This window comes from Stenella coeruleoalba (genome assembly GCF_951394435.1).
Source record: "Stenella coeruleoalba genome assembly, chromosome: 10".
Classification (NCBI taxonomy): Eukaryota; Metazoa; Chordata; class Mammalia; order Artiodactyla; family Delphinidae; genus Stenella; species Stenella coeruleoalba.
Genome location: NC_137156.1, coordinates 10766116 through 10789311, shown reverse-complemented (window position 1 = coordinate 10789311; position 23196 = coordinate 10766116). Strand labels below are relative to the sequence as shown.

Below are 23196 nucleotides of genomic sequence, written 5' to 3'. Positions count from 1 at the left end.
GTTCGTCCCACCACCCCTTCCCCCTCCCCCGGTATCCATACATCTGTTCTCTACGTCTGTGTCTCTACTTCTGCCTTGCAAATAAGTTCATCTGTATCATTTTTCTAGATTCCACATATAAGCGATATCATACGATATTTGTTTTTCTCTTTCTGACTTGCTTCACTCTGTATGACAGTCTCTAGGTCCATCCACTCTCTGCAAATGGCACCATTTTGTTCCTTTTTGTGGCTGAGTAATACTCCATTGTGCATGTGAACCATGTCTTCTTTATCCATTCTTCTGCTGATGGACATTTGGGTTGCTTCTATGCCCCGGCTATTGAAATCAAAGGGAGTTCTAACAGCAGTGACAGCACCACGAGGCGGCACGCCCACAGCCGCTGTTGCATATATCACAGCCCTACTTCATCACCCTCTCTCCTGCCTGCCTGCTCTAATCACTGATGCTAAGTTTGAGGAGTCACCTTGTGAGGGCTGGCCGGTCACCCCGCTCCGGGCGCTGGCCTGGAAAATCCCCTTTCCTGTGTCCCAGAGGGAAAGTGAGCCTCCGCCCACACAGAGAGGAGGCCTGCTACCAGGTCCTCCGCCACTCCAGGCCTTGCCTCCACTTCTCACTGGACCTGCTCTCTCTCACAGGGTGTCTCCTGCCCCCTTGCCTTCTCCAGAGCCTGCTCTGCCCAGCGCACGCCCAGTGGGCTGTGCACACGCAGCCGCGCTCCAGGGAAAGCGCCATGGACCAGACACCAAAAGCCAGTGTGCTGGTCCCAGGCCTGGGCTTTCTGTGTGGTCCCGATGCCGCAAAGCTTGTTTCCTCAGCTGCAACCCGGGAGTAATAACCGCTCCCCAGCTGCAATGTGGGGGAAATGAGGGTGAAAGGGAGAATGCGTATGAAAGGCCTTCGTGAACTGAGAAACGCTCTATGATGTACAATAGGAGACGGACGTGCAACCTTAAAAAGGAAGGAAATCCTGACACATCACAGTGCACGTGAACCCTGACACTACGCTAACGAAACACGACAGTCACACAAGTAGTAGCTCCCTGTGGCCACCGATGCAGGCAACGAACGAGGAAGTACACGGCTGGATGAGGAGACAATTATTCCAGAGGAATACCCCAGGATTCCAGAATTCTCTCATGGAAGGCTCTTGGAGGTTTCAGAGATGCCAAGTAATACAGGATGGAAAAGAAGTGATGCACGGTGCGTAAGTTAAGAACACAATAAACCTCCCCCCGTTCCTTATTATTCTTCAATCACTGAGATTTAAGCTTTCATTATGATAACCTAGTATTTTGTTAAATGCAAAAAATCCTCTGATGCTTCATTTCTGGGGACAAACCCCAAAGAATTAAAAACAGGAACTCTAACAGATATTTACACCCATGTTCATAGCAGTGTTATTCACAATGACCAAAACGTGGAAGCAAACCAAGTGTCCATCGACAGATGAATAAAAAACCAAAATGTGGTCTATCCAAAGGAACATTGTTTAGCTTTAAAAAGGAAGGAAATTTTGCCACATGCTACGACAGGAGTGAACTTTGGGGACATTATGCTATGTGAAACATGCCAGTCACAAAGTACAAGTATTGTATGACTCCACTTACAGGAGGTACCTAGAATATAGGCACACCTTGTTTTATTGCTCTTTATTGTATTTCTTTGCAAGTTGAAGGTTTGTGGCAACCCTGCATCCAGCAAGTCTACTGGTGACATTTTCCCCACAGCATTTGCTCTCTGTGTCACATTTTGGTAATTCTCACAAAATTTCAAACTTTTTCATTATCATTATTATATTTGTTCTGGTGATCAGTGATCTTTGATGCTACTACTATAAATCGCTGAAGGTTCGGTGATGGTTAGCATTTTTTAGCAATAAAGTATTTTTAAAGTAAGGCGTATACGTTGGCTTTTTAGACATAATGCTATTGCATACATAACAGACTACAGTATAGTGTAAACATAACTCTTATATGCACCGGGAAAGCAAAAAGTTCATGTGACTTGCTTTATTGCGGGAGTCTAGAACCAAACCCACAATATCTCTGAGGTCTGCCTGTAGTCAAATTCATAGAGACAGAAGGTAGAATGGTACTTTCCAGGGGCTGCGGAGAGAGGGAGTTATAGTTTAGTGGGTACAGAGTTTCTGCTTTGCAAGATGAAAGGGGCCCTGGAGATTGGTTATACAACAATGTGAACACACTTAACACCACTAAACTGTACCCTTAAAAATGATGATGGTGGTAAATTTTATGTTATGTTCATTTTACCACAACTTTAATAGGAAACATGGGCCCTGCACATCATGTGCTCCCAGAGGCCACTTGGTTTTAGAGGAGTTTCTGAGACTCACGTATACTAAATAGTCAACCGATATATATGGAGTCGAAAGACTATCTTGTGCTTCCCCTTCTCTCCAAGAAAGGGGCTTCAATAAAGGAAAAGGTCTCTGGCCGGAGACGAGACCTTTGGCAGGACAATGAGCCTGCTGACCACATCATCTTTCAGACACTTGGAAGAATCTCTGATGAAGGGTTTCTAGATCTCTGTAGTTTTCTACCTCCGCTTCTGTTGCCCCAGACAGTAGATTCTCAGCCTGCAGTGCACCAGCCCAGCCCTTCCAAGTGTCTCTTCCTCAGGGCGGCTTTCCTTCTCTTCTCACTCTATGCTGTCTGCCTGGGTCACTAGACTTTCTTTTACAGCATTTACCATCTCTCTGCTAATGAATCTCCAGCCCAGATTCCTCTTCTGAACCATAGATTTTTATACCCAAATGCCTATTGAGAATTTCTATTTCAAAGACTCTTAGTATCTCCTTCTACCCCAAACCTATCTACCCCAACCCTGCTGGTAGCTCAGTGAATACCACCACCGTCCTCCCAGTTAGAAGCCAGGACCTAGAGGTCAACCGCAGCTTTCCCTCCCTCACCCCTATATCTAAGCCCTGTTGTTTTTAATCTTGCAGGTATCTTTGGGATCCACTGACTCCCCCCTGCCATTCCCCACTGTCACAGTGGCCTGGATGGATGCAAGGGCCTCACACTGCCCTGCTCCAGCCATAATCCCCTGTATTGGGGCCGGGGCCCAGCAGATGGCACACTGCCAGTGCGCTCCTTGAAGAATCCCTGTTTACAAAGGGTCTTAGCAGGGTTGACAGAAACCAACAAAGGATGGAGAGGCCCCCTGGGGCTAGCAGCAAGGGGAACCTTAGGTGCCTGGACCCAATGGCAGCTGTTACTACACATAACCTAGAGAGAGAGTCGCAGGGGGAAAGGTCCGCCAGGCAGGGTCCGGGGCTGCAGGAGGGGAACACACCCCCCGCCAATCTGAGGCCATAGGAGGGAGGGAGCTGGGGAACAGACACTCCAGTTTCTAACTCCTTCCACCCTCCCATCTCCTGCTCCTGCCTCCTATGGGCTGAACCTGTCTGGAGATCAGAGGGCAGAGAAACCTGCTCTTGTAGTCCAAACAATGTCAGCCTACTGGGACACAGAGCAGGATGGAGAAAGGCAGCGAGCGGGTCTGGAGAGGCAAATGGAAAATATCGAGCACACCCTCTCTGATTCAGTTCCACACCGCAGCTCAAGTGACTTTCCTATAGCGCAAATCTGATTTTGTCATCCCTTCACTTAAACGCATTCAACAGCTCCTCATTACCCCAGGATGATGTTTGAACCTCTTAACACCATCTCCGCATTGTTCCTGCCTAAGTCTCCAGGCACGCGCCCATCAACCCCACCACTGCCCACACCCCTTACCCTGATTGCTCTTCCTCTCTCTCTCCTCTGCAGCCATTCTGAATTGATGGGTGATGCCCTCTTGGGTCTCTGTACCCCTTTCCCTGCCAACTTATTCCACTGGTCAGTTCTCTCTTTGGTTGTGGCCTCCTCCAGGCAGCCTTCCCTAAATACCCAAGATGGGGTTGGGTGTCCCTCCTGTGACTCGTCTTTCTTCTCACCCCTACGGTAGCACACTGTACTCACTCATCAAACACTATTGTTTTTGCCTATTTCAGGTCCATTTCTCCCATAGACCAGAAACATATTGAGAGCAAAGACTGACAGCCCTAGCATTTGCACAGTGCCCCGCACACAGGCACTCAACACATACTTGCTAAACCAATTATTTACAAAAATCATATGACTTTGCTATTTGGGTCTGAAGATGTTTAGTGACTTGTCCAAAGTCACGAGGCTGCTCAAGATGAAGTCCAGATTAAAGAAACTGTGAGTTCTGATTCTTGAGTGGGTGCCCATTCCACCTCCGTGGGCTGCCTGCCAAGGATGCCCCAGAGCTGCCAGAAGAAGGTGCTGTTGCTTTGTTTTGCCCTGATATCTAGGCAAAGATACTTGCCCAGAAGTCTAGGCTCCACTGCATACAAACAGTGGTCCCTCCTCCCTACAGAGCATATAAGCAAGTTTCCTTCTTTTTCTGGTTTCTCTGGCAACAAGGCAAGAAGAACTGATGTGGGGAAACAGTGGCAGAGAGTTAGAGAAGGAAAGTCCCAAGACCAAATGCTTTTGCTGGAAAGATGAGAGAAAGAGAGGGAGACCGAGTCACTGCAACCCAGCATCTCCACCCCGGCCAATGAGTTAGTCCAGCATCGTGCCCCACCCAGCACTAGAACACTTATCACACCAACGCATCCTGTGGAAAAGCCCAATCCCCCTCGCAGCAGATATACGTGCTCCAGATTTATTTTCTCAAAGCGTACGAGGGCTGAAGTCTGGGGTGGTGAGATAGCAGGGGTGACGCTGAGAAGCACCTAGTTTTTGTGAGCAGTTATTGGATCTCTGCTCCCCCCTCTCCTCCTTATTCCTGTTGAATGGAGAGTGTTTAACAGAGCGATGGCAGCCTTCATCCAAAGGGACAAACAGCTAAACAGCTAGCAAGCCTGGCTCTCGAGACACTAGTAGGATGTCAACATGGGAGCCTCGGAGAAATTCTTCTTGAAGAGTACTTTAGTCAATAACACCAGGGAAGACGGCGAGGGCGCAGGGCGAGCTGAAGTGAAGGCGCCTCTCTGTGAATAATGAGAACCACAGCGCGCCCTGCACTCTCCGCTCGCCAAACAGGGGGCTGCAAGTCCTTTCAAAATGCACAAAAGCCTCCCCCGGCACTCCCATTTAAAGGAAAAGGGGTCATTATGTCCACTTTGTAAATAGAGGCGCAGAGGAGGCACCAGTGCTTTGCCCCAGTCCACAGCATGAGGAAGCAGGGAAGCCCAGACGGGGGCGGGACGCCCCCCAGCTCCCACGTGGGGAGGGTCTTCCTGGCCCAAACAGGGGGCACTGGTCACAGGGCTTGGTCCCAGGCACCCCAGTTTCCCAAGAAAATTCTCAGGTGTAGGAGCCTTCAAAACGAGACAGCAGAAAGACATAGGTCCTTGTTGGTCTGAGGCATAGTGGAAAATATATTTAAAAATAAATGAACAAACACAGCAGCAAAAGCTTGGGGCTTGGTCAGCTGAATGGGGGCAGCTTCAGATGTGCAGGGCCCTAGGAAAAAGGCTGTAAACTTAGGTTGCCCTCCTGCCTGGGGGATCTCCAAGGACTTCACAGATGGAGCCTTTTTAAAAAATAAAATTCCAAAGTACATTGTGCTTAGGGCTTGAAAACACAGACTGTCCTTAATGGAACAAACTCCTTAACAGCCTGACGCTGCAGTAAGTACCTCGGGGAGGGATTCGGGTCTTATTTAGTGAGGTCCTAATGCCTGGTGGGTCTGTGGCAGAGGAAGGGAGGGAGGAAGGATGGAAGGAAAGAAGAGTGGAGGGGAAAGAGAGAGGGAGAGAGAGAGAGAGAAGGGGAGAGAAGGGGGGGGAGGATGAAGGGCGGTGACAGGACAGGAATTCAGAGAAGCAGAAGTATTCATTCCCCTCACTGTCTCCCTGCTTCGGCAGTGAGGACATGGTCAGAGGGGCCGCATGGCACACCTGGACAGGGCCAGCTCCCATCCACTGCCCCCAAACTCACCGCCTCTGGCAGCCCCAACCCCCTCTGGCCCTTCAGGCCGAGGACCAGCCATGGCTTCCCACGGCCATTCATCCCCAGAGCTGCCGTTCCTAGCCCCCTGCTGCAGCCCTGCTCGCGCCTCAGTAAATAGCACCCTTCCTCAAATTCTCTTCTGTTAAAGCCTTTTGAGTGGGTCTGAGTTTCCCGTGCAGGTCCTGACTGATGGGACAGTTGTCTTGAGTGGTGACTCCTTCACCTCTAAAATGAGGATGATGATCCCAAGTGCGCAAGGTTCTTCCAAGGCAACAATAAAATATGATGTCTGTGGGGCACCTACTGCTTGCCTGGAGCTAGTTACAAATTTTACATGTGTGAATTCCTTTTCTCTGCCTTTGACAACAAACGCCTTGCCCCTGGGCTTTCTGAAAGGGATGAGGGCCGTGATGAACTTGCAGCCCATCGCCAGGGCCCAGGTTCCCTGAGCTACCGAGCTTCCCAACCTGGCAGCCTGGGTGGCCTTTGAAGAAGATGTTTTTATCAGCTCACAGCTAGAGGAGAAGCAGGTGCTTCATGGGTGTGATACAGACTTGGGCAACCATCTCCAGCCAGGGATAAAGCTGGCAGGCGTGTGTTCTAACTTAGCAAGCAAGGCCACAAAGGCCTGCGGGACCTGGGATCTCCTCTTCCTTGAGGCCGAATTTTGAGAATCCACACTCGTCCTGCTGGGCAAGGCCTCCCTTTTGGGGCGGTACTTCACTAAGCTTCGGGCTCTGGGGTCATAATCCGCCACCTCCACTCTCAACCATTAAAGCATCTTAATCACTCATCATCATTGCAGAGGGTTCATTCAGTCTCCAGAGAAAATCCAACTCACTCTTTCCATCACGCATTCTTTCAAAGAGTACATAAGGACTTACTACGTGTCATCACGGTGGCCCCAGCTGTCTGCATGGAAACAGAAGAATAGGGGAACTTGGGATGTGGTTTTCCAAGATTACAGAAGTCCTGATCACTAGCGTGTGGGCTGACTAGAAACCAGGCTGTTCTGAGCCTGGTGGTTTGTTTAGTATTGGGTTAGCCAAAAAGTTCGTTCCGTTCGGAGTTTTCCATAACACCTTACGGAAAAGCCCGAACGAACTTTTGGGCCAGCCCAATACTTCTGTTTAGTCATCCTGATACTCGTCTTATCAGCCCATTGAGGCTCCGTGTTTGCTTTTGTTTTCCCATCACCCCGAGATTTGCTATCATTTTACTCTCATCATTGCCGCTGTAACTATAATCCACCATGTTCAGTTTACAAAGGACAGTTCATCATTCATGTAGAAATGTATCTGATGACTTTTTCATCTAGTCCATTATGCAGGATTCCCAGTACTCTAAACTCTGAGACTTTGCTGAAGAAAATTAACAAAAAGCAGAGAAAATTATGGGATTGTGGTCTTCTGTTTTAAAACATTGAATGTGTAGGGTTTTTCATCAGAGTTTCAGGGAATGAAGCTTCTATGCATGGAAACACATTTCTATCAGTTTCTGTATTAATGGCACATTGGTATTTACACTAATCTGATGAAATCAGGAATAATAGCAATAGTTTCTTTCATTTAGCCAACAAATTTTATTAAGCACCTACTAAGTGCCAGTCACTGTTCTTAGTACCAGGGATAAAACAGTGAGTGAAATGAAGACCCCACTCCCTTGGCGATTATAATCTAGTAAAAGGAGGTGGAGAATGAGCATGGATATGATGTCAGGGAGTGACACACGCGAAGAAGGAAAAATAAAGCAGGAGAAGTAGGCAGAGAAGGTCTGGGTGCTATTTTAGGTAAAGCGGTCAGGGAAGGCCTCCTGATAAAGCAAACATATCTGGAATGTGGATTTTTTTGTTTTGCTTTGCGGTACGCGGGCCTCTCACTGTTGTGGCCTCTCTCGTTGCAGAGCGCAGGCTCAGCGGCCATGGCTCACGGGCCCAGCTGCTCCGTGGCATGTGGGATCCTCCCGGACCGGGGCACGAACCCGTGTCCCCTGCATCGGCAAGCGGACTCTCAACCACTGCGCCACCAGGGAAGCCCCATGGAATGTGGATTTTTGATGTCAAGAGTATCCCAGGTAGAGGAACAGTCAGTGCAAAGGTTCTAAGACAGCAGAGGCTTGGCAGGTTAGAGGAAGAGGAAGAGCGAGGAGGTCAGTGTGGTTGCAGTGCAGTGAGGGGGGAGGTGAGTGGTGGGAAATGAGGTCATAAAGGCCGTCGGAGGCTGCATCATGCAGGATCCCACAGACCATGGACAGAACTTTGGATACGGTTCAGAGTGAGTTGGGAGTCTCCTTAGAGGGTTATGTGCAGGTTCTGAGCAGAACATGATATACTCTAAGTTCTAGAAGACCCACTCTGACTGCTGCGGGGAGAAAAGATGTCAGCGTGGGCCAGGGCAGAAACAAGAGGTCAGCTGGGGCCACTGCAATAGTCCAGGCAAGAACGGGTGGGTCCTCTACCAGAAGTAACACGTTTGATGTTTGCCTTATATTCTCCTGGGCTTACGTAAACTGGGATTTTTGTCCTCCTTGGTGAAAATAAAGCTTCCTACTCCACAGCTAACCACATGATACAGACTTTCTTAAATGGAACCTAACATTAACTAAAATTATGTTACCAATATATTCTTTTCATCCCTTTCACCCTAACTTGACGGAAGAAATACAAGATTCTTTTTCTCTTTTCTCTGCATAGAAGTCCTCCTAGCAGTTGGTCTCAAATGTTTGGGGAATGGTACAAGATGAGAGGAGGAATTGAGAACTCTGTTTTATTAAATGTTCTTTTCTTCTAGTAGAATTGGGCTTAATCACTTCCACACTGCACATTTCAGACTTTCACAAGTTAGCCTTCAAAAGAATGCTTGTGATGCTAAGTTTTAGGGATTGGATCATATCCTGAATTACAGTATCTGAAAGTTTTCATGTCTATTAACAAAAGACTGCTACTGAATTTTCACCTTGAAATCGGTTTCAAAAAAATGGAGAGAGCAAAACATGACATTGTTACCATTGTGTTATTTGTTTATAATATTCAGTGCCCCTCTCCGCAGACCAGTTCCTGCAGAACAATAATTCTTCTCCTCTTGCTAATGCTGGGCTTGACCATTTGATTTCCTTTAGCCAATGAAATGTGAATGAATGTGGCCAGTGTCATCTCTGCCAGGAGCTTTCAAAGCTAACACAGGGTCTCACCACTGCTCCTTCCCTCTGCCGTGAGGTTGACGTGTCCCAGAGGGGGCTGCTCCTTTAGCCTACGCTCTGGAATAAATCTTTCCTATGTTACAGACTATGCAATTGCCGTTTCTTCCTCTTAGAACTTTCCTGCTCCTTCTCTTGTTTGATTTTCCAAAGCATAAAAGACCGTGCCTGAATAGTTGGGGCTCTCCTGAGGAAGGGTATTCTGAACATCACGCTCTCAGCAGCTCACATGCTTATCAGCTCTCAGGATAGACAGTAAAGCAGAGAAGAGGGTCGGGGAAGCCCTCTCCACCCTTGCTCAGGTTTTCTCAAAACCCTGCCCGCAGGTTACCACCACGCTTGCTCTGAAAAGGCCTGACCAAATGCCGATGCAAACCACCTCATCAATCAGAGTTGCTAGCTCCAATTAATATCACTAATACCTCTCTTTGTTTTCCACCTTTTCTGGCCCTTCCCAATTCAATTTTCCCCCATATTGCTGTCTAGTACTGTCTATGTCACCAAAATGAGAGATCTGTCACCAAAAAGCAAATCTTTTTGTGGTGGTGAGTATCTCCCTTTGTAAGATGATCGTATCTTCCTTTAAGTGGCTGGAATTACCACCAGCACAGTTTCTCTTGCATAATAGGTCCACCCTGAAGTGGAGCTATTTTAAGCCATCCATATGATTGTTGTCACTCTTTGTTCCCTAACACCTACATGGATCCTATTATAAGTATCTTGGTTTCCTTTATTTCTGCAGGTCCTCACTCCAAGGGGGAAAAAAAAGATGAATTATTTTATTTCTTTCATTTAATTTTCCAGACGCCTGGGGAACCGTGCTTAGAGAAATCCAAACAGAAGAAGAAAAAAGAGTGCTGCTGAAAGACGATCGGCCCCAATGCCTTTACTTGGCTTTAGAGAAAAGAAAAAGGTGCTTCAGTGGGCAGTGGTCCATTTGAAAGGACAGAAGAGAAATCTCTTTTTGTCTGTGATGGTCTCCTTTACAGCCCACAGTGCTTGTCTCTACGTTTTGCACGGGGGTATCCCATGAAGCAATATGCATATGCACTCACACATACACACATATACACACACACGCCCACGTGTATGCAAGCCACAGAATGGAAGGGCTTCTTCTGTGAGCTGGCAAAAAATCTCTCTACAGCGAAATACAGTGATAATGCCTGTCAGAGACTAAGCAAATAATTCATTCCTGATTATTATCCAAAACTTCAGAAGTCTTGTACTCTTTTCTAAAATTTTGCCATCATCGGCATTATCTCAATTTTGTGTACTCTGAACCTCCCAATTCATTACAAACAATAGAAAAATATTACTATCACTGACAACAAAAGACAGCATTCTGACTGCTTGTTATGCTATGTGCCAGATACTAAACGATTCATGTGAATTCTGTGACTTAATTTTTAAAATAGTCCTTTGAGTTAGATATGATTGTTGTCATTGTTGCTGTTATTATTATTATGATGATCATTTTCCAGATTATGAAACCAAGGCTTTGCGATTTAAGTAACTTGCGCTTGAGTTTCAAATCCCAGTCATCTGACTCCAGGACCCAAGCTCTCAGATAGACACCGGTGTTGTCTCGCTATGGAAACCACGTGGCAGGACAGGAAGCAAAAGAGGAGAAAATTCGCCATTTAAGCAGTAAACCATTTTACCTAATGAACCCAATCCTACCTAGCAGGCTCTCCCCTCTCACTGCAATATAAACTGGGACAGGCTCCCAAAGTTCTTTTCTCATTTCTCAGTTACACTGCAGCCACATTACGTCACATGAGCCCCTATCCATAGGAGCAAACTGTAAGTGGCTCAGTCTCATAATGAAATCCTTCGGGTAATCCCCTAAAACTCACTGGCTGGAATCCAAGAAGGAAACTTCGAACACCAACTTCTACTCTAAGTGAAAAAACATTTGAGTAAGGACCTAGAATATTTATAGTAGGTGTGAACATCCCTCTTCCCACTTACAAAAGTGATAGAAATTCTGGATGAGATATTGCCACCAAGACAGAGAGTCTTCTTCCTTATCAGTATCGGGAACCAAAGAAATGCCGTGATGTATTGGAGGGGAACAGCGTGGAAACAGCACGTCAGAAAAGACCTCATGAAATACTCGCCTAGAAAAAGGCAGTCTCCACACACGCAAAGCCCAGGCTTGAAATCATTTATATTTGATATCCACAGAGCGGAGAGCACAGAACTCAGCGCTAAATACTAGAGAAACAGAAACATGTTGCCTGGGGGGAGTGCGATGCGACAGCCAGGCCCGGGATCAACGCTAACGCGGTCAGACACCTGCGCGATCAGCCGCGAGAATCACAGCCCGCGCGGGGCTGCTGGCAGCCTCCCGGAAAATGCGACAAATAGCAGGGCTGCCCACCCTGGGACATACCTGTGTACACGGAGACGTGACTCTGACTAGTACGTGTATTAATTATTTCCAAGGCCTGGCAATAACTCTTAGGGTTTCCGCAGCAGACTATCCAGGGCAGCGCTCTGAGCTCTGCAGGAAGAGGCATAGGGAGCTGTGGGAATTTTCCCACGTGTGGCCCCAGGGTTCCCCCCAGCAGCCACCCCTCATTTCTTTAGCCACAGGTAAATAATGTCCAAAACAGGGCTGAAAATGGAATGATTCAGTCACTCCCTTGAAGGGCTTCCCAAACATACACCCATCTCTACAGCTTTCCCAGCACACCACAATCTCGTCACTCTCGCCCCATGCAGTTTTCTTCCATCTACCCTAGAGGAACACTCTGCCCCAAGAACATATATCTACACCTTCTTCTGTAGCACACGTCTGCCCGTGTTTTGCTCCCTCCTGGCCTCTGCAAATGCTTTCTCCAGGCCTGGAATGCTCTTAACCCCTCCCCCCATACTCACACCCCAGCCTTCCTGCAGAATCCATCGGACCCTGCAATCTGCTTGCCTGTCTGTCCTCATCCCACTCACCCCCTCTCACTCCTGGGTTGTGAGAGGTGACTGTGATTAAAGAGAGAGAGCTCTGTTATCTTACGGAGGCTCATCTCTGAAGACTGGCGAGCCTACGTCAAATGCAAAGATACTCGGTGGGGGACCGGCGAGTATAAGAATGCCCGCTGTCCATCCAGATAGAGCTTGGAGCGTCTCCACCTCTGGACCATTCTAGGTACTGGCAGGATGGCACAGACCCTGAGGAGAGACTGGGGGCATAAAAAAGAAATGCGGGGAGAGCAGAGAAAGTGGGGACTCAGCTGAGGCTGCTCTAAGTCAACTGAAGGGTGACCAATGGGAAAAGCAGAGAACTGTTTTATACCTTCTAGAACGCCGTGTGTCTGAGAGTGCCCATCAGTAAGATTATTTTCTTGTCCCTACGTGGTCTTTTAGACATGGTATGATAACTGTAGAGTTCCAGAACGTGCTCAGCTGCGCCAGCGTCCTTGACCCGACCTGGTTCCGTACTTCTCCAGGGCTCACTATTGGTCCTGAACACACTCTCCCTTAAATACAGATTTGCTGCTTGCTTGATGTGTATATGCCTTTTCTTCTGAATGAATTTCTAAGTTCCCACAGTGAATTTCTTGTATCCCACAGCCTGGAACTTAAGCATGTGCTCAGTTTATATAATTATATAATCTCTAATAAGATGTCGTTTTGTAATTTCTTCCTCTGTTATTGTATTATGTAAAAACAGCAGGGTGGATTTTCAGCAACTCCATGGAATTTTTTTTCTGGGCAGTGGAGAGTGTAAAACAACACGAATTTATTACTGTAGAGTTCTGGAAGTCAGAGGTCTGAAATGGTTCTTACTGGGTAAAATCAAGGTGTTGGCACTCCTGGAATCTCTAGGGGAGAATCTGTTTCCTGGCCCTTTTCAGCTGCTGGACGCTGCCCACTTTCCCTGGCTCATGGCCCCTCTTTCCATCTTCAAAGCCAGCAGCATAGCTTCCTCAAATCCACATCCAATTCTGACTCTCACGCATACGGATCCTGGTATATGGGTCACATCTGGATAATCTGGGATCATCTCCCCATCTCAAGATCCTCAACTTAATTACAACCACAAAGTTCCTTCTGCCACATGCACAGGTCCCAGGCATTAGGACAGACATCTTGGGGTGGGGTGAGGGACTCATTTTTCTGCCTGCTGCAATGTAGGAGCTCTTATTACTCCCAGACCCGAAGGGGAAGAAAAGGGAATGGTTTCCCAAACCCAGAATGAGTTATGGTGGTGGGGAGGTCTCAATGGGGACTCGGTGGTGGTAATAAATACCAGACCCGATCCCTTCCTACTTGGCAGGAGTGTTTTTGAGATGGGCTCATTTAAAGTAGAAGCTACACAACATACAAATAAACTTAACTTTAGGGGTCTTGGGTGGAGAGAGAGACAGAGGCCAGCTGAAGGAGGTGACACTCTAACACAGTGGAGAAAGTAAGAGCCCAGACTCTGCAGCCAGACTGCCTGGGTTCAAATCCCAGTGTTACCATTTACTGGCTAGGTGACTTCAGACAAATCACGCCAGCCCTCTGTGGCCCCATCGGTAAAACAGGGATGATGATAAGAACATCTAGCTCACAGAGGGTTTAATGAAATAGTACTTGTGGGACTCTTAGCATGGCTAACAGTGAGTGCCATTGTTACTCTTGTTTAAGAGGTCGCAAACGGATTCCAGTGAAAAGCCTCTGCACGCTGCAGACAGGGAAAACAAAAATGGTTTCAAAGGGAAGTTACGAGGTCAAGCGCTCAGAACCACAGGTCCTCATTTTCAGACAACCTGTTTCTCACAGTGGGCAACTCGATGAGGACTTCCTCCAGACCAAGCAGGATTTACACATTTAACATGCACATATGGAAAGGCCAGCGACTGCTCAAAATATACCTGTCGAATTAAAGCAACAGCTCTGTGATGGATTTTAAATATGTTCAGAAAGTCTTTGATGCACCTCCCTTCAAGAAGTGAAGGCTAATGCTCTTCCCCTGGGGTACTGGCTGGATTTAGGGATTTTCTAATGAATAGAATAAAGCAGAAGGGATGGCGTGTAACTTTGGAGACTACATCATAAAAGGCACTGCAAGGTCCTCCCTGTTCCTTCTCTTGGGTCACTCACTCTGGGGGAAATAAATGGCCACATCGTGAGGACACTCAAGCAGCCTATGGAGAGACCCACAGAGGGAGGAACTGAGGCCTCCCGCCCACAGCCGTGTGAGAGCACCATCTTGAACGCAGATCTTCCAGCCCCAGCAAACCTTCAGATGAATACAGCCCCTGTAGCATCCTGACTGCAGCCTCAAGAGAGACTCTGAGCCAGACCACCCAGCTAAGCCGAGCGCAGAATCCTGACCCTCAGAAACTAAGAGGAATGTTTGCTGTCTTAAATCCCTAAGTTTAGAGGTAATTTGTTATGCAGCAGTAAAAAACAGTAAAGCTCTTTTGTTGATAAGACATCAAACAAATAGTCTGCTTCTTTCACCAGTAGCATCTTGAAACGTGTTTCAACATCACGCATGTATGACTGATTATACATAGCAGGCAGTGAACCTGAGTCCTCTGGGGTTTCTAAAGGTATTTTCGACACGTGCATGTGTACTGCCCAGAGACCTGGGGGTACATCTAGGACGCTCTCTTTGTACAGTTCTCCTTCTGATACACAGACATGCCTTGGGATGGTGCTGGTGCAGTCGCCCTGTTACTACATTTGGCCAGCAGACACTGTTTCATCTTTGAAGGTCCTATCAAGGACTTCAGAAAATCTCCCTCATTCACTTTTAAATAAATCCCTAATTTAACAAGACCTAACTGTCATTCTCTGGCAATGTCTCACATACATGGGCCCACAAACTTACCAAGGGCTGCAGTTCATTCATTCAGCATTAATTAATTACTGATAACTAGTTAATTACTAATGGACGCACCAGGCACCAATCTTTACAAAGATGAAAAGGCATGGCCTGTGCCCTCAAGAACCTTCAGGAAAATCACTATTACATAGTCGTGTACAACCACTGTGGAGTAGCATTCCAAGACCCCTGGAGGAGGGTGGGGAGACCGCAGACTCAATGGCGCAGACTCAGTTCTAACTTTTGAAAAGGATTTTTGTAGCAGCTTCAGGACCCCCCTACCCTGGCCCTGAGTGGAAAACCAGAAGAACACAGAGCGTGGTGTTTCTGACCTGCAGTATTACACAGCGCCTGGTGGAGTATTCAAGTTCAACAAAAGCACCAGACAATAAAAACTGTAATCCAGGATGTCAGCATTAGCCCTGAACACCCCCTTGGTTCCTGTGAAAGGCTGAAGCCAAGTGCTCAGTGCTGGGCAGGGAGGAAGCACAGACATCTTCTCCTCGACAAGCTTTGTGCCAGGTCAGTCTGAAAGGTACACCAGGCTGCCCCAGCTCAGAGGCTGGCGGAACCCACATAACACGTGGAATTATGTATCAGTAAGAGACTTCCAGAGTGTTTATTCACTTCCCAGATTCATTTATCAGGTATGGGATTGAGAGGATTTCCCCACAGGATATGTAGAGATTAGTGTGCAGCGAAAATGCTTTTTCAACAAATGCGTCTACTAATCAGGTCCTGGTTTTCCCATTCTAGCAGGACGGTGTTGCTGCCCTTCGCTGGCATTTCTGGCAAGAGCAAACATCCACGCTGACAGACAAAGCAAGCCGAAGTGTGGACATCTCTCTATCACACTGAAGAGCAGCTGTCACTTTTTCAAAGCCCACGGGCACGTTTTAATATTACGTTAGATCCGTACATTTAAGATGAAACGACTTTAGGTCTCCCCGAGCCTACGACACCTGAATGAGAAGGGAAAATACCTTCCCCCCACTGCTTTGTCTACCTGGAGTCATCATTAGATGATTCCCAGAAGCTTCTCAAGCCCGTGCTGGGTCACAGGAATGTGTTCATTAAGAATCCGCCCCATTGGAGCTTAAAAATGCAGCTGAAGGCTCACGGGTCTCTTGAAGGGCAAGCGGAGAGCATGGCCGAGGCCGCTCCAGCGAGCTTCTTATATAAGCCTCTCTCACCGCCTCTACAGCGAGGCCAAAGCAACCTAACGAAGAGCAAAAACATCACCCCCTCATCTGCTCTGTTCTTTGCCAAACATCTGGTGTTACATAATAAGCCACTGGGGTCGTTTTTCTTGCTTTCCTTTGCTCGCTTTTTAAAAATAGGCCTAACAATTAAATCTGGTTTTTAAACTCTAAATTTCATATATTTTCCATAAGCTCTTTGAGTGGACTGGTCTTGATTATTCTTTTCCATTAAAAACCCGTACAGTCATGCTCCGAGCGGAAACCTCTAAAATAAAGCTGAGAACCGAGAAGGGAACCTCTGATCCTTCCTCAGTGTCTGCAGAGGTCCGTTCCTCACGGGCAAGCAGCTCAGGACAGTAAGGAAGATAACAACGTGCCAATGGCCGGAGCCGCCAATGACCTCCGCGCTGAGGAATGCTTGCCCTGCACCGTGGCTCAGTTTTCCACAAAGGGGAACGATACCTACTACACCTCAAGGAATTTCTTTTTTGTTTAGCTCCTTACAATTTTTCAAAGCACCCTGAGACAGGACAATGGGCTGGAACGTGCTCTCAGGTCACAGCTGACTGTAAGGTCGCCAAGTCCTTGGTCAGACACAAGGTGTGGCCATGAGGTGGGAGTATCCTGGTTTTCTTTCTCTCCCTCCCCTCTCCCGCTCCTCATAGAACCCGGTCCAGGCCTGAGGCCAGCCTCCTTTAATTTTCCAGGAACTGGTGTGTCTTTTCCCTTCCCTGGCTATTCTCTTTTTTACCTCTTGGTTACTCTCCCAGCTCACCGACTGCCATCCACTTACCCCTAAAGAAACGAGCACGCGAGAAAATACAGTGAAACACCGTGTCTCGGGCACTGTGGCAGGAACACTCTCTTTAAGGAACATATTATCCCCTTATTGTGGAGAAACTGAGGCTCAAGAAGATTAAGTAACTTGCCTGCCAAGTAGTTGAGCTGGAATTTGAATTCAGGCCTGTGGATAGAAGTGGCCATGTAAAGTCATGGTTAAGAGCTTGGCTTTTGAAGTCAGCAGAGCTGGGTGCAAATTTGAACTTTGCCACTTAACTGTGTCACTTTTGGCAAATCATTAAATTTCTCTAAGCCTCACTTTCCTTATCTGTAAAATGGAGACAGGAGATAATGATAAAAGTGTCTCCACAGGGTTTTGTGATAATGAGAAAATGAAGGTAAAGTACTTGGTAGAGTGGCTGGCGTGCTGGAAGTTTTCAATAATTATAAGCTATCATTATTAGTATCCACTATATTTGCTATAAACCACTCCAGTGCACAACTTCCACAAGAACACTCAGCCTTTTGCTGTTAGGCTTTAAACAAAATACCTTAGTTAGTCTATAAGTAGTAGACTATAAGTAGTAGTAGTAGTCTATAAGTAGCAAGTAACAAAAACCTAATGAAGAGTTACATCAACCACAGAGATTTTTATTCTTTGCTCAACAAGAAGTTTGAAAGTAGATGGTCCTAAGGTAGGTTTGGTGACTTAATGATAGCATTGGGGAATCAGGCTCATCATGGCTGCCACAGCTCCAGACATCACATCTTCATGTGATAGAATGGAAAGGAAAAGGACAAAAACAACATTCTCCTCATATTCCGCTCTCTTATCAGGAAGGAAAACCTTTTTCAGTTGCTTCCAGCAGACTTTACATTATATATCCTTGGTCAAAGGTGACCATATGTCTGCATACGTCTGGCAAAGGAGAATGGGATTGCCATGGCTGCGTACAAACTTTTTCTGTAAAGTGTCAGATAGTAAATAATTTAGTCTTTGCAAACTATATGGTCTCTGCCACAAGTAGTCAATTCTGCTGTTGAAGCATGAAAGCATCTGTAGACAGGAGGTAGACAAATGAGTGTCTGTGTTCCAATAAAATTTTATCAAAAGAGTCAGCAGCTGGATTTGGCCAAGTCCTCCCTTGGACCAATCATGATCCATTGGTGGGTGTCACTTGAGTACATGGCCGCCAGATTAAAGTTGGCTTCCATTAGCAAGGAAAAAAGGAGAATGGGTGTTAGGCAAGTTATGCCTCAGGGATAGTGGTCCTGTAAGACTCTGGGGAACAGGACAAATCTGAAGACGTGAGGGGCAGGGCTGGAATTGTCAGGAAGCTGGAGGTTACACTGACGCAGAGATGGGCTGGTGCAAACTTTCAAGCCCCCCCCTCTGCCCCCGTTGTCTACACCAGTGGCTCAAACTGCTTTGGAAGAGCCCTAGGATTCCTCAGAGGTGCCTGGGGTGTGTGCACAAGAGACCACAGTGAGGCAGCCAGCTGCAGGCCCCTGCCTCCACAACTCTGGCCAGAGACCTCTTTTATCTGTTCTACACACAGGCACACCTCAGAGATATTACGGGTTCAGCTCCAAACCACTGCAATAAAGCGAATCTTGCAATAAAACAAGTCACAGGATTTTTTTGGTTTTCCAGTGCATATAAAAGTTACGTTTATACTACCGTAGTCTATTAAGTGTGCAAAAGCGTTATGCCTAAAAACGCAGCGTATGTACCTTAATTTTAAATTACCATATTGCTAAAAAATACTAACCATCATCTGAGCCTTCAGCGAGTTGTAATCTTTGCAAGAGCAGTGTCAAAGATCACCGATCACAGATCACCATGACAAATACAATCATTATGAAAACGTTTGAAATACTGCAAAAATTACCAAAATATGACACAGAGACATGGAGTGAACAAATGCTGTTGGAAAAATGGCACTGATAGCCTTGCTTGTAGGATTGCCACATACCTTCAATTTGTAAAAAACACAACACCTGAGAAGGGTAATAAAGTGTAGAGCGGGGGCAGGGGGGGGGGAGGGGGAAGAGTTATGCCTGTATTGCATTTCTGTTTGTGGGGCCTTTATAGGAGGCAGCAGGAGAAAATCTCTAATACAAAAATTAAAAACCACTGGCCTAAAAGATAAAGACCTATCTACCCATAAGACATCCCTTTCTAATTATATCTCCCATGATTTTATTAAATAAACTCTGCCCCCAGGAGATGGAGACAAGTATTTCTCAAGTTATTCCACTCTTGTCGCTTTCCTTCAACTTTGCACCCCAGCTCATGTGCAGACCAGGACTCCCCTCTTAATTCTACTCAAATAGAAAGTTTCCCCAACATACAAGGCTCCTTGTCAGCCTAACGTACTCATTCTGCATGTAACACACTTGGTGTGAAAGGGAATAGAAAGAAGTAAAAGATACAGAAAGAATATAAATGAAAGTTGAGGATAAGGTGATGAGCATGATTAGAATATACATATTTAGAAAAACAACGTGTACTTCCAAATGAGTTTTACCCTGCCTGCATCCCTGGGAGGACACGCTCTCCAATAAGGCGGCCAGGACTCACCTCCTGGGAGAATTTTCTCATTTGGAATTACATTTAGATCCAGTTTTCAAGCCACAGAAGAAAACCAACATTTAGATCCAGTTTTCAAGCCACAGAAGAAAACCAGACTCTTTCAGTTAGAGTGTATCCTATTTCCTTTTACCAAAAGGAGTTTCTCTTACCTTGATCGCTGGCTTTTTCACTGGACTCCAAATGACTTCTAGATGGTTCCAAACATCATATTCGCCTTCAAAAATAGCTTGTCAGGATTGAAGGTATGAACAGACGTGCCTCGGGTTCTCAAGGCGATTCCTCAGAAGATGCCTCCCTCTTTCCTTAGGGTGATGGCATCTCCGCAGCCATGGCCCGACTCCTGAAAACATGACAGAGCAGGGAGGCCTCTTCAGCTGGCCCAACCAAAGAGGGTTCTCAGACTATATCAGGTAGAGGTGGGCCTTGAATTCGGGTGAGGTTTGATTAAGAACACGAATAAAGATTCAGAGATGGAGAAGCACTTTAATTCTACACCTAGACTCTGAAATCTCCATTTAAATCCTGGTTTTGCCATTTACTAGCTGTGGACCTCGCACTATTTACTTAACCTCTCGGATCTCAACCTCTTCATCTATGAAATGGGAACAATAAGACTACCTCTCAAGGCTGTTGTTGAGGATTAAATGAGTTAATACAGGTAAAACACTAAATATGATGTAAATGTGTGTTGTTGTCAGTATTATTAGTCCCCCATATTAAAAAGTTTAGTCCAATCAACATAAAAACCTGACCCTTTCATTTAAATCAGCCCTTCTCTCCTTCTACCAACAGCTGGAAGCTGGCTTAGGTTTGGGGACTTGTGGTTGGGGGTCGGGGAACGTAGTCAGTGTTTGTTTCTTCCTCTCGGATCCTCCAATCACTGGCTGGTGGTTCAGGTCTCTCAGGGCCCAAAGAACAAAGTCCTTCAGGGAAGCCTCAGCTGTAATTAGGGGTTGGTGGCAGACATTCAGATGTTGGCTCTTTGTCTCGTGGGGTCCTTCTGTGGGTTTTTTTCCATGGTGGGATGTTCCCTCCCATGGGCAGCCTCGGTTGGCAGGCCACCCTGCCCGCAGGTCCTTCTTCCTACTGCTCACTGTGGCCCCGGCCCTGCCTGGGGAAATAGGTCCACTTTGCCAACAGGAAGACTAGCTGGTGATGTGTGCCTTGCCAGCTCTTGGAAGACAGTCTGGTCCAAATACCTCCTTCTCTAGCCACTGCAAATGGTTCTCTCTACTCTGAGGTCACCTTGGTCCCCATGTCCCCCAGACTCCAGGAGACACCTGCAAGGTCTCCAGGTGGTTCTCTGGAGCCCTCCTCACCTATCTTAAGGTAGGTGCGAAAGCACAACAGGTCGACATTTTTCTAATAAAATGTTCCCTGCTGGCCTTACCTGGGTCCTTAGCCTCCCATCGCACAGCCTGGAGTTGAGGGGTGGCACTGTCCCTCCAGCAATCCCACAGAGATGGCCTGCACCTCACTGGAGAACGTGGGGGGCAGTTAGTGGGCACACAGATTGTTCTGTGTTTGCGTCTGAGCAGAAACTCCAGCACATGTGCATAGGAGTCCCCCTCTATCGTCCTGTCACAGGTGGATGAAATGCTAGGTTGGAGCAGACTAGAAGCACTGTGGGAAATTTCCTGGAGGGCAGCTTAGGGGGCCCAAGGGAAGGGCTTGACTACCAGGGAATGGAATTTGGGCTTGGTGGTGTAGGCAATGGGAAGCCTAGGAGTGTTTCTCCTTCTCCCTTGTAGGAAAGTGCCCCAAGTCACCATCCTGCCCTCACATCCTCTGAGCTTTCTCTTTCCCGGAGTCGGGTGGCCCCAGAGAACCCTCAGAACATTTTGTTTAAAATCGAAAAGGAATGGCAAGCACGTGCTTGTGTGTTTTTGTGTGTGAGTGCAGTGGGGTTGGACTGCGGTGGGGGACGTGAGACCAGCCACGAGCCAAGGAGAAAAGTGAAGGCAGAGAAAAAATGCCAGTGAGCAGAGAGAAAAGTCGGCCCTCCAACCCTCACACAGTAAATGAGGACGCCGGGCCTGCAGCGGGGTCAAACGAGGTCAGAGGAGATTTGCTCTCTGCGCGCCTGGAATTAAGGGCATCCCAGGACAGCTGCGGGGCGGGAGGTTCCCCGGGTCCTCCTCCACATAACGGGTTAGGATCCCAGGACTCGGGTGCAGGGAAGGATCCTACGAAACGGTGGTGCTATAGGTCTTTTACCCCCCAAAAGGAGGCTGCAGATTGCTTCTCTGGAGGGGGAGGCTCTCAAGAAGAGAGACAGAATAATTGTCGATAGGTTTGTGTTAATATATCTCTTTCAGAATCAATTCCCAGTAGAAGGGCTCTAAAACAAAACGAAAAACAACAAAAAAACAGTGCTGAAAACATCAATATACCTGCTTCAATTACAGGCTCCGAATCCTGATTCTCTGAGTCGAGGACAAAGAGAGACGCCATCGAAGCGTACAACTCTCCCAGAGGAACTCCGAAATCGAAGCGGCGCGGCCAGCAGGCCTGGGAGCGCCCCAGGCCCGGGTGGGTCTATGTTCATTAAAACTTTTGCAGGAGGGACGCGCGGGCTCCGGCCTCCCCGCGCGCCCCGCGCGGAACCCGGCCAGGACACCAGCAGCGCGGCACTGCCACCTTGTGGGCGCCGTCCGCCCGGGCGCCGGGCGCCGAGCGCCGAGCGCAGGCTGCAGTCGGCGGGGCGGGCGGGCGACGGCTGGGAGCCCCGCGCGTCCGGCGCCCGCAGGAACGCGCCGCAGAGCCGGAGCCGCGGGAGCCCGCGGGGGCGGGGCGCGCCGGCGCCGGTCACGTGGGTTAGCAACAGGCAGCAGCCAATGGGAGCACGAGTCAGGTGGTGCGTGCGTTCGCCGCCGCCGGAGAGGCCAGGCGGGTGTGGAGGCTTCCGTGCCCCCGGGGCTGATTTGGGCCGGGAAAAGGCTTCCTAGAAGGGTGCGCCTCTTGGGCGGGGAGCCCTTGGCGGTGGAGGGGCAGGCGAGACACTGAAAATAGCAGAGATCTTTAAAATAGGACTTTCCCACTCGTAGGACTCAAAGCAGTGACCCTGGAGGGCGGTGGGCGGCGGTGAGGTGGGAAGCAGAGGAAGAGCAGCAGAAACCCCGCCCCGAGCCTGGGTCCGGGTGCACCCCCTGCATCAGCCACTTGTCGTGCCAAAGCCTTGGGGCTGAAATTGCCACTTGGATCCAGATAAGGGGATTAAAACAAAAAGAATAATGAGGTTCCTGGCAGTGCCCTGTCCCTATTGGCAACTTCGCCCTGCCTGTAACAGGTAGGGAAGACACGCACGGTCTTGAAGCCCTCACGGAACCCAAGACTTAGCCCCAAGAGGCCGAAGCAGAAGAAAGTCGGGAATGGGGTCAAAAGAAAATGTCAGCTGAGTAGTTGGTTTTAATTATTGTAAATGGAAAAGCCACATCCAAATGTACATCTAATGACTTTTACCGTAATCCCACCATGCCGACAAACTAGCCCACCCCTAAACGCAGAGAAGACCATAACACAAAATGTCAGAGGTGTGTTCCAGAGCATGGGCGAGCCCAGGACCAACAGAGACAAGCATGGTTTCCATCAGATTCTCGCTCTTCTGGTTTC

The 23196-nt window shown here is 47.8% G+C and overlaps 1 long non-coding RNA gene across 1 annotated transcript in view; it reads right to left on the bottom strand.

Annotated features, from left to right (window-relative positions):
• Nucleotides 1–22611, bottom strand: part of LOC307193302 — a 174093-nt gene extending 151482 nt beyond the window's left edge. The window contains exons 1-2 of the long non-coding RNA XR_013830292.1: nucleotides 21978–22611; nucleotides 19734–19924 (exon numbers count right to left, since the gene is read on the bottom strand). This is a non-coding gene — a long non-coding RNA (uncharacterized lncRNA). The remainder of the gene's footprint in view (nucleotides 1–19733; nucleotides 19925–21977) is intronic.
• Between the last annotated feature and the right edge of the window lie 585 nt (nucleotides 22612–23196).